Source organism: Pimephales promelas, chromosome 19 (assembly GCF_988280905.1).
Source record: "Pimephales promelas chromosome 19, fPimPro1.hap1.1, whole genome shotgun sequence".
NCBI lineage: Eukaryota > Metazoa > Chordata > Actinopteri > Cypriniformes > Leuciscidae > Pimephales > Pimephales promelas.
Genome location: NC_142787.1, coordinates 24342601 through 24357222, shown reverse-complemented (window position 1 = coordinate 24357222; position 14622 = coordinate 24342601). Strand labels below are relative to the sequence as shown.

The following is a 14622-nucleotide window of genomic DNA, read 5'->3' as shown; positions in this document are numbered from 1 at the left end:
GCCATAGAAACTAATTTGTATGCTGTTATTTTGTTCTAGACGATACTGAACAGTATAATGCCCACCCCTACATTTAAAGATTGATTGCCAGTTGGTCAGAGACTTTGTGAACTCAAATCTCACCCACTAGTCATCAATAAATGAGTGTGCACTCCAGCTGAAATGGAGAGCAAGCAAGCCTTTATCTGACATGAAATCTCATGAAACAGTTGATGAAACATTTTGTAAAAAGGAAGAACAGCGATTTTACAAGTTCACTTCAAAATTCACACCTGCCGAATAAGATGGACAGTAAAGCATACATTTTTAATTTTTATTTTCTCCAACATCTCGCGCTTACCCCGACTCCTTCTTTAATGACCACTTACAGATATGTCAGTCAGTACAGATCTTTGAGTTTTACTGCCTTTCTGTGTCGAGACGAGAAAGAGCTGGTTTGATTACCTAGCATTTCTTTTTGACTGTACATTGAAACGTATGTAGTATGTAGGGACTGCTGAAGTCTGCTTGTTTATCTTTGGGGATAATAGGAAGCAGTTGCTTGATGATTCCTGTAGAATTTCAGTGAGAGATGAAAGCTTAGATATGCAGCTTGAAACTTGTTTGTATGCACAGACCTGAAGTGGGGATATTTTCCAGCTCGCTGTGAAGTGTATTGCTTTGATCAGTTGCTCTCATCCATGTAGTTCCTCGTGGTTGGGAATAACCTCATCCGTGAGACCCAAAACTATTGAAAGATCCTCATAGCGATGGAATGAATGAGTCCAGGACCCTTTCAGAAGCACTCTGTTGATGCAAATGAATGATGACATCTGCTGACAATGGAAAAATCACCTCCTAATGTCGGCAAAATGGGGCGTCCTGGGAAAAGAGAGCAATTTGGAGACAGCCGTGTGAGCGGTGACAGCGACTCCTGCTGAGTAACGCATTGTATGTCCCCATTCGTTCGGCCACCATCCATTTATTGTCTCGTATTCGTCAACGTTAGATTGCATGTTAGATTTCTTATTCAAGAATACAATTCGTTTTAAAGTGCTCTTTTAGTTCTCACGTTTCAGGGCCAGTATGCCCAGGTTTGCCGCCACATGGTTAACACCTCCATCTGTTAAAATACAGTTCCTTAACTTATTGTGTTTTCATTGCACTCGTTTGTTGTCATAATTCCCGCTTACAGAAAGCAGATGGGCGTAATTAAAAACAACCCAGTGAAACTATTGAGGTATAGAGCACTAATCCAGCAGACATAGAAAACCATAATCCAGAGACAAAGAATGTCTTTTATCGCTTCAGGTAAGCAAGGGATAATAGCTTCTGTTTGTTTACGTTTACTGTCCGTCTTCATCTCCGGCTCCCCACATCCATTTATTTTTCATCCTGAGCAGGTTTAGCTTTCTTCGCCTCGCAGATCCACACTGAGCCCGTGGAGTAGACGCTGTTTATTCATAACATCTGGAGACGCAAAAATCTTCACAGGCTCCCTTTCTCATTCATCACCCAATGGTCACGTTCCCCTTGGAGCCCTGAGTTTTCCAGATATTGATTAAATGATGTTTAGAAGTCACTCGACAAGGTCTGCTTGCTTGCGGCCCACTGTGATTTGGATGGCTTTCTCGATCTTTAATCAAAAGAAATTGGACTGAAGCATGATTCTACAGAAGGTGACCACATTAATCTTGTCAATAAGGTTCCTTTTACATTTGAAAATTAAATTATGAATATGAAATGTAAATTATGCTCTGTGCAAAGGTTGTTTTTGAATGGGCAAATTGTAAAACCACAACTAATGGTTTTGTTTTCTTCCTATAGTGGTTTCAAAATGCAAAATTGTCCATTCTAAATTATGGCTTTTTTTTACGATTAAAAAAATGAGGTGCACATGGAGCATTGTATTCTGATTACAATCATTTTAATAGTCCAATCTGAATGAAAATTCTCCATGTAAACACCTCAGTCGAAATAATAACCTTGACCTCATCCTGCTCTCCACAATCGGATTAAAAACAAAAACTGGAAGGTTTTGCGCATGTGCATTGTGCAGTGACGTAGACATGACGTAATGATGTAGGCCTATGACGCATGGAACGAGCAGATATATAATGATGATATGTCCATTTAAAATTCTCTTTCAACTCATCGTCTGTGAAGTGGCCCTTATGAAAAGGAAATATGTGGCCCTTGTGAAAAGGAAATATTTCCCAAGAATGAATATATTAAACGGTTTAACAGTATATTTGAAAATATACAGAATAATATATTGCCGCTTTTCATATATTGAAAAATATGTGACAACGCATTTACTAATATACCATAATGTATGTCATTTCTATTCAATAATACACTTCATAATGTATAGATGTGTGATCAGATATATGTGTAATATATTGCAGATATATTTACTCATGCAACATAAACACATATATAGAGAAATAAATAATTAAATATATGTCTTATATTTTCTTAATTATTTACATTATAGCTGTTTTCTATTTTCAAGATAGTTAACAAAAGCACAAGTATACGTGCAAGTATCTAGCCAAGAGACTACTTCTCTGTTGAGGAGAGCACAGTCACTACCTTTAGAATATAGTAATTACAGTCTTAATTGTGTTTGGCCAATCGTCAACTTAACCACAGGCTCTACTCTTCAGCACAATGGTAACCCCAAAAACTCACACATACCCATCTAAATTCCAAAATAATATGACATTAAAAATTAACAGATCTCTCCTTATATTAATATTGAGCATAACATATTAAATAACACTTCATTCTAACATTTGCTCACCCTTTAACAGTCTGAAGCAAAGCATGATGGGAGCTGGAAATCTGTTGTAACTCATGTGTGTATATATATATATATATATATATATATATATATATATACACATAGGAACACCATACTAATACTGTATTTCTTTAGAAATTCTTCATTCTAAAAAAATGTGGGACCATTTTTGGCAGCAAAAAAAAAAAAAAAAAAAGAAATTCTTCATTCTTTAGAAATATTGGCCCATATTGATAGGATAGCATCTTGCAGTTGATGGAGAATTGTGGGATGCACATTCAGGGCACGAATGGGGGCCATTTTAGTACAGTGAACTCATTGTTATGAAATTATTCTGTCCAAACTATTATCATAGTCATTAACATTGAATGTGATTGGCTTTCCTATTGGTTCATTTTCGGGTCGGTAGCCTAGTTAAAATTTTAACTTACCCAAGCTAAATGTGAGATTTTCCCTGACCCTGTGGCAGAACAGCAATTCTGCAAGCACACATACAGATTTGACAACATAAATGCAGCATAGGCCTGACTTTCCAAGTGACAGCTACATCCTTAAGAAGTCCCTGTTTCCATCCGCTAGATTTGCCAGACCTGTCATGGACTTCCTCTATGTGGAGTCATTTGTAGCTGTGTTGAATGAGGCCTAACATTTTTCACTGGACCATGTCCTGCTCCTGTTTTATGTTCAGATTCAAAACAGAGTCAAATTACCCATTTCCCCAAGACAGACATTAGCCATACCACTAGAGAGTGGAAGGAGACTGTATGCCAAGCTGCCTCCTCCACTGTCTCACAGTAAGCAAATAATTCACTTTACTGTATTCACATTGACTCAGTGGCGTCAGGAAACTTACATTGCAATTTTTACACCCTTTTTTTCCTTTCTGTCCTGCACAATTGTTGCGTCAGATTGTATGTTTGTCCCTAGTCCGATCTTAGGTAAATCAACGTCAGATTGAACAAACTCAAAAAGGTCATTTGTATCGTATAAGCATAACCGGAAGGAAACAGAAAGACGTATGACACACATCATATATAATCTCACTATGTTTCGATGTTCCTATTGGTTCTTTATTAGACAGTTCACACTATCAGAACTTTATGTGATGCTAAGAATCATTATTGATTGGCCATGTGTGAGCATGTCACACTAGGATTTTGCCTTATGACGAAAGATGTCTTACGGTCCTCTAAATTTGTCTCTGAGGCAAAGTCATGCTGCACAGTGTGCATTCAGCTCTACTTGACCAATCAGCAATGATCTCTAGGAGTAAATCTGCTGAAAAACTGTTTGGATTGTACAGTGAGATAAATGACTGTGCCTCTGTTCAGTGATGATAGGCCGGTACAGTGCCTGCAATCTAATCAGATTGTTTGAGGATGTTTGCTCTTTTCTGACAGCACTTCGGGGCTGTCAAGATGCATACTGTGAGCTGTCTTCTAATTAGTTTTTGCCTTAATTTATTTATAAACATATCTGCAATGTAAATGAGCTTAAAGTATAACCAATAACCAGTGTGTGAGCATGACTTTGAAAAGTCCTTTCTGGTTTGCCAAATTTATCGTATTTCCCAGCCAAGGATGACTAGAAAATTCAGTATGTATTTTCCTGAAGCACTGCTTGTTTGGATATAACGAAAAAAGCTTTATTTTGTTTTTAAATGAAATGCATTGGCTGGGCATCACAGGAACCAAGATATATATAGACAGCGCCATTTAGTCTTATTGCATGTCAACCGAATTCTTACCAAAACCCTCTTAATCGTATTATTTTTTTTTATTCAAGTGGCTCGTTTTTCTTTGCAATTCTGGTTTTTAGTTTTCTTCTACATTAATTTGTATTCCAGTTTTGTGGATTTAACTTAAAAAAAAAATGTTGAGTTATGTCAGAGATGAAAGTGCCACATGCTTTAACAACTGTTAGTTTGTGATCTCTTTATAATAAAATAATAATTAAAAAAAACTATAGAGATCACTCGGAAAATGTCTGGGGAGAGATCAATTACCAACGAAAAGATTTGGCAAACACTGTAGTGCAATTAGTGGCATGTAATGGGCATTTAATAAGCACCATGCCAACTGAAAGGAAGCTAATGCTAATTGAAGTGTGCTTCATAACACAGTTCGAAATCATAGTCTTCACAAAGCTGACTAAACATATCTGTAAACATTTCTCGTATAACCACATGAGATAAAACGTGAGAAGTGAAGTCAACAGAAACACTGGTTTTAGCAGTTGAAATGGTAGTGAGTAACACCATCCACAGTAAAATAGCCACTTTCAGCATTCAGGCCTGAACGTATTGTGCAACAGAGCCAATTGTTTTCACAGCATGCATTTAAGTTTTCAGTTAATGTCGTTGTGGGATGCCGGTACTGCCGGAGTGTTGGGAACAAGGAGAGTGAAGCACACTTTTTTGTTAAGAAATTTGGGTTGCATCCTATGGGTTATGTTATAGCATGCTACTGTATATTAAGTGTGTCTACATTTTTGTATGTTATCTAGAATAACATAATATTCTTAAACATTGTGATCGATAATGATTATATCTTGATCCAACGCATTTTTGTTAAACTTGATTTGGTGAATTTTATTAATATAAAAGCCATAATATATGAATATGTGTAATACAATTCATAATTCATGAAATATGTGATTAATGGTGTAAATGAGTCAGAAGGTGATTCTGAAAGCATATTGTCTGAATCAGGGAGTTTTTTTTTTTTTTTTTTTTTTTTTTTCCTCAAACTGATTCAAACTAATAACTCCTGAGACGTTTCGATTGATTCATTAAAATAACTGGGTAAGAGTCATTTTTCCACGTGCAAAATCATAACCATAATCATTCTGTGGTTCTGAGTATTCAGCACCACAATAAGCACTTGCCGTAAACAATAATAAAACAAATTTAATCCTTTCGTGACTTTTGTTGAAAATGCAAAATATTGAGACATTTTTACAGAAAATGTTTATGAAAATGCTTTTTTTTCTAAATTGAATGCCATTTGCTTAAACAATACAAGTTATATGATAACATCATATACTGTTCAAAACATGTATTGCATAATGCTTTCTTTTTCACATAATCTTACCTAATAATAGGTTGAATAGAGTATATACTGCTCAGTATTTTGTGAGAACACAGCCACAATTAGATTCAAATATCTGACACACTGTGTGTCATACTAATATGAAAAACATTGTCGTGAATAGGAGTAAAATTGTTGCTTTATATATTGAGTACTGAACTCTTCAATGCTTCACTTAATCTTTCTGTTTTGCAATAATCCCCTTGTGAGACTGTGTAGCACTTTAATAATGTGTGCAAATTTCCAGACATATGCATATGGGAGGTCGTCTTTGCGAGTGCTCGGTTCTTCTAACCAGAGGCAATCCAAAGATGCTCCACTAAAGAGGCTGGAGCGTTTGTTTAAGCACCCTACCCTGATTTCACAAGAATAATTAGCTCCGTTGCCATGGTGCATTGTAGGGCCCTGACGTTTTGTGACCGAATAAGCACAATGACATCAGCCATCCGTGTCCCAGGGGAGCAGAGGTCCAATGAAAGGCCTTTGTTTTCCCAGTGTTCATTAGTGTGGTGGGCGACACTTGGGGTCCCTGAAGGACTCGCTAAATTGCTTCTGACTCATCAGAAACATGGAAAGGCCTTGTGTTTTCGAACCGCCACCTCGTGCCACAGCGAGGGGCGAGTTTTTCTTCGAATGTGGGGGACGAGCGACAGCTGCCTGCTTGTTATCTCTAAGATGTAGCAATTTTTTTGCTTATGCTTCAAACACAAGATGGTGTGTTGCCCCATATAAATAGCTCGCTGTGATTCGTCACTTTGTGCAGACATCTCGGACCATCTCCTGTTGATAAATTGCCTCTGCAATAAACAGATTATTTTTAGATGCGCCGCATCCTTCTTCACCCTTGCGTACTGGACTTCACATCTTTTTCATCTGCTCTGATGGTTTTGATTCATCTAATCATTACTGACTCAGACAAAAATATAGAAAATCTTTGTCAAATTGGCTTTCCCTGCTGTGAAGCTTGATAAACACTCACCATTCTGGGATTCATTCTGCACCTGTTTTGGGGTTTTACTGATAGAACGAGCACTTGAAGAGAATGTGGGGTAAGGGAATGTCACAGGCTTGCTGAGACAAAGGGGTGTAAATAATTGTCTGGTGCCCGGCTGAGGAAATAGAGAATACGGATTCAGTATTTGTGCCAAGTACATTGTCCTAAAGGATCACTTCCACATTTTAACGCAACACTAAGCAAGATTTTTGACTTTAAAATAATGTTTCCAAAATTGTTTCAGTGGTTCATGAAGTCGTAACAGGGTGAAAGGCACTTATGACTGCTTTACGGTCTTATACCACGCTTTGTAAGATTGAAAGATCAGGTCTTGTTTCTGTAGTTCTGACGAGACATAAGAAAACTACAAATTTAACTTGCTTTACGTCAAGCGTTACAAAAGTCATTATTTAGTAGGGTTGGGTATCGTTTGAATTTGAACGATTCTGATTCCGATTCCTTGTTTCGATTCCGATTCCTAACGATTCTCGATTCCGATTCTTCTAAGAGGCAGGGTCAAAAAAGTTTAGCTAACCTTGCTAACCAACGGCCTTTCTGAAGGAAATAATCCTTTCTGAAGGAAATACTCCTTCTGTAGAAATACTCCTTTTGTCACAAATTTTGCATTTTGCCGAGATTTCGTTATTTTTAGAAAAGTGAAGCCACACTTTGGATCGCCGACGTAAGGTACTCATGTTCGACTCGCGCGGTTATGCCAACACTTCCGGTAGACGCTTCTTCGTTGGTTTTGTTCAGCGGTTTCTTCTTCCGTTCGGCGGACTGTGAATATCGAAACTAGGAATCGAAATTTTAACTTTTGAACGATTCCGGGAAAAACGAAAAGTTAGTCCCGGTTCCAATCGATACTCGATTCTCGATACCCAACCCTATTATTAAACCCTATTTTTTCTTGGTTTCTGATGTCGCATTACATCATACTTTCAAATCATGCAACTTGCTTTACCTTTTCTGTGGACATCGTTCATTCCAAAGCCGGTGCTGGATAAACAACGAGTGTGCATGCGACAGTAGGCTGTGGTAGGCTAAATTACAGTATTTACGACAGTGGTAATGGACAATTCCGCTTCCAACCTGCAGGGTGACCGGTGTTGCTTTCAGACTGTACGATAAATACATTTGCATTTGTGAGATGTAAGGTTATGGTAAAGTAACACAACAATGTGATCTCTCTGTAGCAGTTTCTCTGTAAATAAACAGCTTGCAAGTTGTGGTTGTGAGATGTTGTAAGATGTTTATTTAGATGTTCATTTGTGGTTATTTAGATGTTCTATTGAGATGTTTATTTACCTATGTCATTTAAGGTATAAACATCCACACCATACTCACTGAAATCAATGGATTGGCAGCATTCTGTGATGCAGCATAAACTGTGAAAAAATGGCATGAGAGGGAGGTTGGAGTCTGGCCAGAAAAGCTGATTTGTGTCCTGTTAACATATGAGGTGAATTTATGGGGGAAGGGAGGAAACTGTGTGTGCTGGTCTACAATTCTTGTTTATGGTGTGTGGAAATCCCACCTCTGAAAAATAGTGCCCTGGGTACAGAAAGGCTAATGAGATGCAGATTAGGGCGCCTTTTAAACTCAGTGTCTGGGAATAGAGTAATCGTATTGGAAGCTGTGGAAGTTGCCAGACCACAGACTGACTCTACACATACTTCCCTCAGCAGTCATCAAGTGTGCTCTGGTGTACCATATTTTACAATATCAACTTGATGCCAAATGCCAATGCAGCCCTCGTGAATGAAAAGTACTGCAGACAAAACCAATCATGTGATCTTAGTCCTGCATTTTTGTCAGTGTAAATTATTCATAAGTTCTTAGTGCAGTGTAGGTTTTTAATTAAAAATCTGATAAACGATCACTGTTTACATAGGTTTTCTCATTTTTTCTTTTGTTGAGTCAGACTAGGTTGGACTTTGATTAAACTATCTTAAGAACAAAATGACGAAGCTTGTTATTTTTCCATTGATTTGGGCTTTTAATCTTATCTCGAATAAAGCTGACTGGGAAGAGGGTTTAGCTTTATTGTGAGGATAATCAGGCCGCTTACTCCAAATCTGCTCTCTTTAACACTGTGGGGTGGGAAAAAAAGGCCCTCACGTCTGGGTTTTAGGGCTGTTGAGAGCGTTTCTTCAAGTACAGGCACTTCTTGGTACCAGTAGTTTGTTATTACCTTTTTCAGGCTTTTAAAAAATGCTTTTTGTTTGTTTTTTTGCACTTAAAGCTGCTGTTTTTCCTCTTTGTCGCCATCTCTGTTCAAAATCTGCAATTACAGTTTTTCGCAGAAATATCAACTTTACGCGAGTTGTACTTCAACACCCTCGACACGGCACAGCGTGGATGGACACAATGTTTGAGGAGACTATGACGCTGTCAGTCACTGCGCCGGTGTCGATACTGGCATCCAGAAATCACATATTATTCTTTTTGGAAGTATGACCAACATAAGAATTTTCACCGGAAAATGTAATCTGAACCAGTAAGGAACGTTCGCTTTTGTTCTGATTCTGACATTGCAGTAAATCGCGCTGATTAAATCTAACAATCGCTTATATGTTATCACATCACGCAAAACCATGCAAATCATACTTTGTTCTCAAATTGTAAATGTTAACAACGTCAGCATTGCGTGACTACAGTCTCTCTTTTTTTTCTGGAGCCACCCTGAAGTCCGAACGAAGTCTTTTGCATTTTAAAGTGGGAGAATCGCTAGTTGTCACCGGTGATTGTCTTTTGAACCTTTCTGGATCCGCCATCAAATTAATAAGTTTAATTATATCAAGTGCTGTGACAAAAGGCTATAAATCTCAACCTCCAACATCCAGGCACTTTTTTTACAGTGCCTTCTCAATTAATTTTACTACTTTTGTGTATAGTTCTGGTTATGTATAATCATTACTGTTTTCTATTTTCTTTTATATTTTAAAATGTCATTTTTTCCTGTGATGGCAAAGCTGATTTTTCAGCATCATTACTCCAGTCTTCTGTGTCACAAGATTCTTCAGAAATCATTCTAATATGATGATTTTCTGCTTAGATGCTGAAAACTATTTCTGTTGAAACCTTGATCCTTTTTGTTTATCAGGCTTCTTTAATGAAAAGAAATATCCAAAGTGCAGCATCTATTTGAAATAAACATCTTTTAAAAAATGATGAATGTCTTCATATTATAAATGTGCTGCTTATTCTACTGCAGAATTGCTTATATAAATGTGAGGTTAAGAAACTACATAAGCTGGTTGTTGTTTACCTCCAGTACTCAACATCTATAAACTCACAACAGTATATGCCACCATATGTAGAAATGAACTTTTGCTAGCAGTCAGACACAATTGTTGTACCCCTATTTTGGTGCTGTTTTGATTCTCTCAGACTTGCTATTGTTGCTCACAGTGGGGTTTGTTCCCTCTTTGTGACAACTGACGGAGCACAAATGGAGAAGGAGAATAGGAATTAGGCATAATGGAAGAGTGGCGCCCAATTCTGCCGCCCATTATGACGGTTCACGAAGGGCTGAACTCTAGTGCTGTTGTGTGTGAAGCAGCTGCTGTTGTGTGTCTGTTCTTTTTTCTACTCTACCAAGCATCCTTCATCCTTCTTGAGACTTAAGCTTTGCTCACACCACAAGCACCCAATCCTCCACCCCCCATCATCCCATTCGCTACACCTGCCTCCTCCCTGCTCCATCCTAACATCCCTATTCACCGCCTGTACTTGGAAAATGGCACCATCTGCATTCGCCGGATAGATCAAGCAACAATTGTCACATGCAACAATACCTTTGATGTAGTGATGCAGAAGCTATACCTTGAAGCTGGTCTGAGATTATCACCTTCTTCTGCTTTCATTGAGAGAACAGCATGATGTAATTAATCTGTTATTCCATGCCTTTTTGAAAACCACTTTGTTTTCAAACCAATTTTCAGCATGAAGTTTTTGCTAATTAATATCAATGACTTGAAATTAAAATTACTTTGATATTTCATACCTTATTTAGGAGTGTAATCAGACACATCTAATTGAATCAAATAAACCATTTGATCTAATTCACTTGCACTGAGGTTTACAATAGAAAACTTTAGCTACTGTAAATCCTAACAAACTTTCATATCTCTGAAATATGAAATCCTCAAGCAGCACTATAAGATGCTGTGATATATTAAATGTTTAGTAATGTACAGGCAGTTTGAATGTAAACCAACAGGCAGAAATGCTCCAGGAATCCAGAAATGTGCAAGGAATCTATTTTTATATATAGGATTACAACATACAGCAAAAATCTTTCTGAAATGCGTCCGAAAAATGAACTGTAACTCGTGAAAAATACTTAGAAACGAAAGATTTATCTTTATGAAGCTGAAATTCTTCTTTTCTGAAATTCAGAAATTCTCTTCTTTTAAATGAAGTAATTTATATAAAAACTATATAGCTTTAGTTAGACAGTTTATGCGCATATGTTAAATGCACATGCAATGCACATCAAAATAATGATTCCTTAACTTTGAAATATGTATGATAAACCATATTGGCTTTGTAATTCTACCGTAACTCTAACTTTAAACCTATTCTACACAATGGCCCATATAACCTCACCTGAATGAAAGGCTCATTATTATGTGCGTCTTTGTCTCTCTCAGGTGAGAATCACCTAATTATACATGATGAGGGCTGGCCTGTTCACACCCATTCGCTTATTGCTTTGGCATACAAAAAATGTTTTTCACAATATAACCCAATTCACAGTTTTATGTGAACGATTAGGCAGGATGATTTTCAGATCATTTTGAAGAAAAACCTCTAGGCCACAACATCCATTAGTCAAAAGTAATGTGTATGCATATTTCGTATGTTTTTTGTGGCCTTATTTCAGAAACTTTCATTTTTAGTTTTTTCAGTAACCACACAAACAATATTCTCTCAAAAATACACACATGTACATACATGTTGCTCACATATTATGGTAGCCCTGTTTCTGCTAAATATAGCGTAATTTATTCTGTGCCATTAATATGATTATGAGCAACTGAAAAAAAGCACAAATGTCAGGGCACGTCAGAACATCTCAAGAACCCCAAATACACATTGGACCCCAGAGGGTTAACAGGAGTAATTTAGTTCCTCCAAAACATGCTAAACCTGATTGTTCTACAACTAGGCCTGTCACGCTGGACGATAAATTGTCCAAGAAATTATTGCGATAAACGTTAATTTTGTCGTTTTGAGACCATTTACATCTAAAATAATGAAAATGGCATAATAATGCAGGGACACCTTTTCAAAGATCAATACACTTTTATTTCTAAAGACTATTTAAATGCTTCTGATTGGCCAGTGCGTTCATGAAATCAACACAAACACAAATCTGTGATTGGCTACATAGCTCAAAGCTGCAAACATGTTATGAATAGAAACTCTGGCCTGTAAATCGTTTCTAATTTGTTTCAGTTGTTCTTGTTGCTCTTCTGCTAAAATTCTATTAGTTTTTAAATGTGTTATTCATAAATATTTCTAGTTTGCGGGAGTCCCTCGAATTGTTTTATTCTCCCACAACACGCAAACACAGAGTGAGTACATTACCGTCCTTGCCTGTGGCCGCGCTTACACTCGGGCATCAAGTGTAGTGCGGCGCGCACTCTATTGCGTTGGGAGTGCACCTCTTTAGTAGATCAAGGGTGCGGCCCGAGGATAGTGTCGGGCCAAGTTCTAAGAGAATCTAAGCTTTAGTTCACACTAAGGAACCGAGAGTTGTCATCCAGTCTCTTTGGTAGAGAGAGAGAGAGAGAGAGACAGAGACAGAGAGACGAGCAAAACATCCGGAAAATTGATCAAGCTCATTTTTTTATCGTGCGATTAATTGATTTATCAAATATCGCGACAGGCCTGCCTACAACTATTTATTTTCACGTTCAAGTGTGCGCTCAGTTTTGGACCCCCTGTTTATGTTAATCATATCCTGCCTTATGAAATTTGCACAATTACTAGCTTGAATAAAGAAGACTGGGCTTCTCAATTTAAAGCAAATGCCACCAAAAGGGGACACCTGAGACCAAATCTTTTAAATGAGACTTTAACCTTGGGATGAAAGCTGCACTCCTCACAGCTGGTGAGCAGCAGAGATGAGATACTGTATAGATGTAGCAGAAACACAGTGGGAGATGTTATTCGGCATGAGGGCTTTACTGAAGTGGAGGTTTGATATACCCGCGGCAAAGCAGCTGCGTCCCATACCGCACTGAAATGTCCTCCACCGTTTGCTGTGGTAGTGATGCTCAGAGTGACAGACTAATGCATATTTCCTTCTGTTGCTGCAAGGATGGAACTGTTGAGGTTGAGGATATCAGGTAGCACGATTCTTTCTTAAGCCATCTGCACCAGATTGGCATGAAGAACTTGGACGAATGCAGTATGTTACCTGTAGATGATTAAATGGTTCAGGAGACTGAACATTAATTGCGAGAATGCAAAGTGAACCTGCTGTTTCTAATCTTGCTGATTAATTATTATTTAATGATTGCCCCAAAAGAGGTGTTTAGCGATGGAGGACCAGGAAGCACAGTTTAATAAAAAAAAAAAAAGCTTGGAATAAGCAGTGTCTAATTAAATCCAAGCAAATCTACCATCTTCCCCCGGTCAAAAGTACTGGAGCTTTAAAGTTCAGACAGGTTATTTTATATCATCTCCAAATTTATATCAGAAATACAAAATCTCAATTTAAATTAATGCGATTGCTTTGAATTTTTCAACAAAAAAAAAAAAATATTGTATCCAAAATTTAACATTGATAAAAATGTGAAAGAAAAATTGAGCACCATATTTTATATATACCAGTGTATTATATACTATATTAAAAGTTAGAAGGTTCTTTGATTTAGAAGCGTCCGTGACTCTCTGTTCGAACTCGTTCATCAAAATGAGTCAATTCATTCAGTTCGTTCATTGAATGAAAGAAGATTCGTTCATTTTGATAAATGAGTTCGAGAAAATGTAAATGTAAATGAACAGGAGAGTCATCACAGAACAGAGCAAGGCGAACTTTTTTTTAAAATGAGCGATAATTTCGTTTGATAAGACCCTTATTCATCGTCTGGAATCGTTTAAAGCCCTTTGAACAGTTTGCAGTTTGCACTGAAACTGTCTTTTGGACCTTGAACCGTTTGGTTACCAGTAAAGTGCATTATATGGAGAAAAATCAATGTTTTCATCAAAAACCTTAATTTCTTTTTAACTAAAGAAAGAATGACATGGATATCTTGGATGGCATGAGGGTGAGTAAATTATCAGCAAAAGTTTATTTTTTAATTTTTTAAAGTGAACTACTTTAATAACCAGATATATTATTTGTATTTGAAATCCACACTCGGTATGAATGAACATGACTCTTCTGGTTCCACATTTAGATTGAGCTGTGTTTTTGCCGGCGCACCGCTGTGCTATGTTGTATATTTGCTCTTTGCACTCACCTCACTTTGCCATCAACAAAATGACAGATTTGCGTCAGGACTTACAGGCTTCATGCAGGCATCAGTGGCGCACTAACACGGTGGGGTGAAAGCGAGAATAGAGATTAGTAAAAGAATTCATCCACTCCTCTGAGTCAGTGGGGTGAGGATTTTCACAGCAGACGCTTTTTTCGGCCTATACAGTTTGAAGCGAATGATGGATTTTGTATGGCTTGACGATGCCATTTTCCTCAGTTAATTCAATGCGGAAATTAAATATTTTCTGCTCTTCAC

General features: G+C 37.5%; 1 protein-coding gene across 7 annotated transcripts in view; it reads left to right on the top strand.

Annotated features, from left to right (window-relative positions):
• ncam1a (neural cell adhesion molecule 1a) overlaps positions 1–14622 on the top strand; it is a 225338-nt gene that overhangs the window by 82973 nt on the left and 127743 nt on the right. The window lies entirely within an intron of this gene.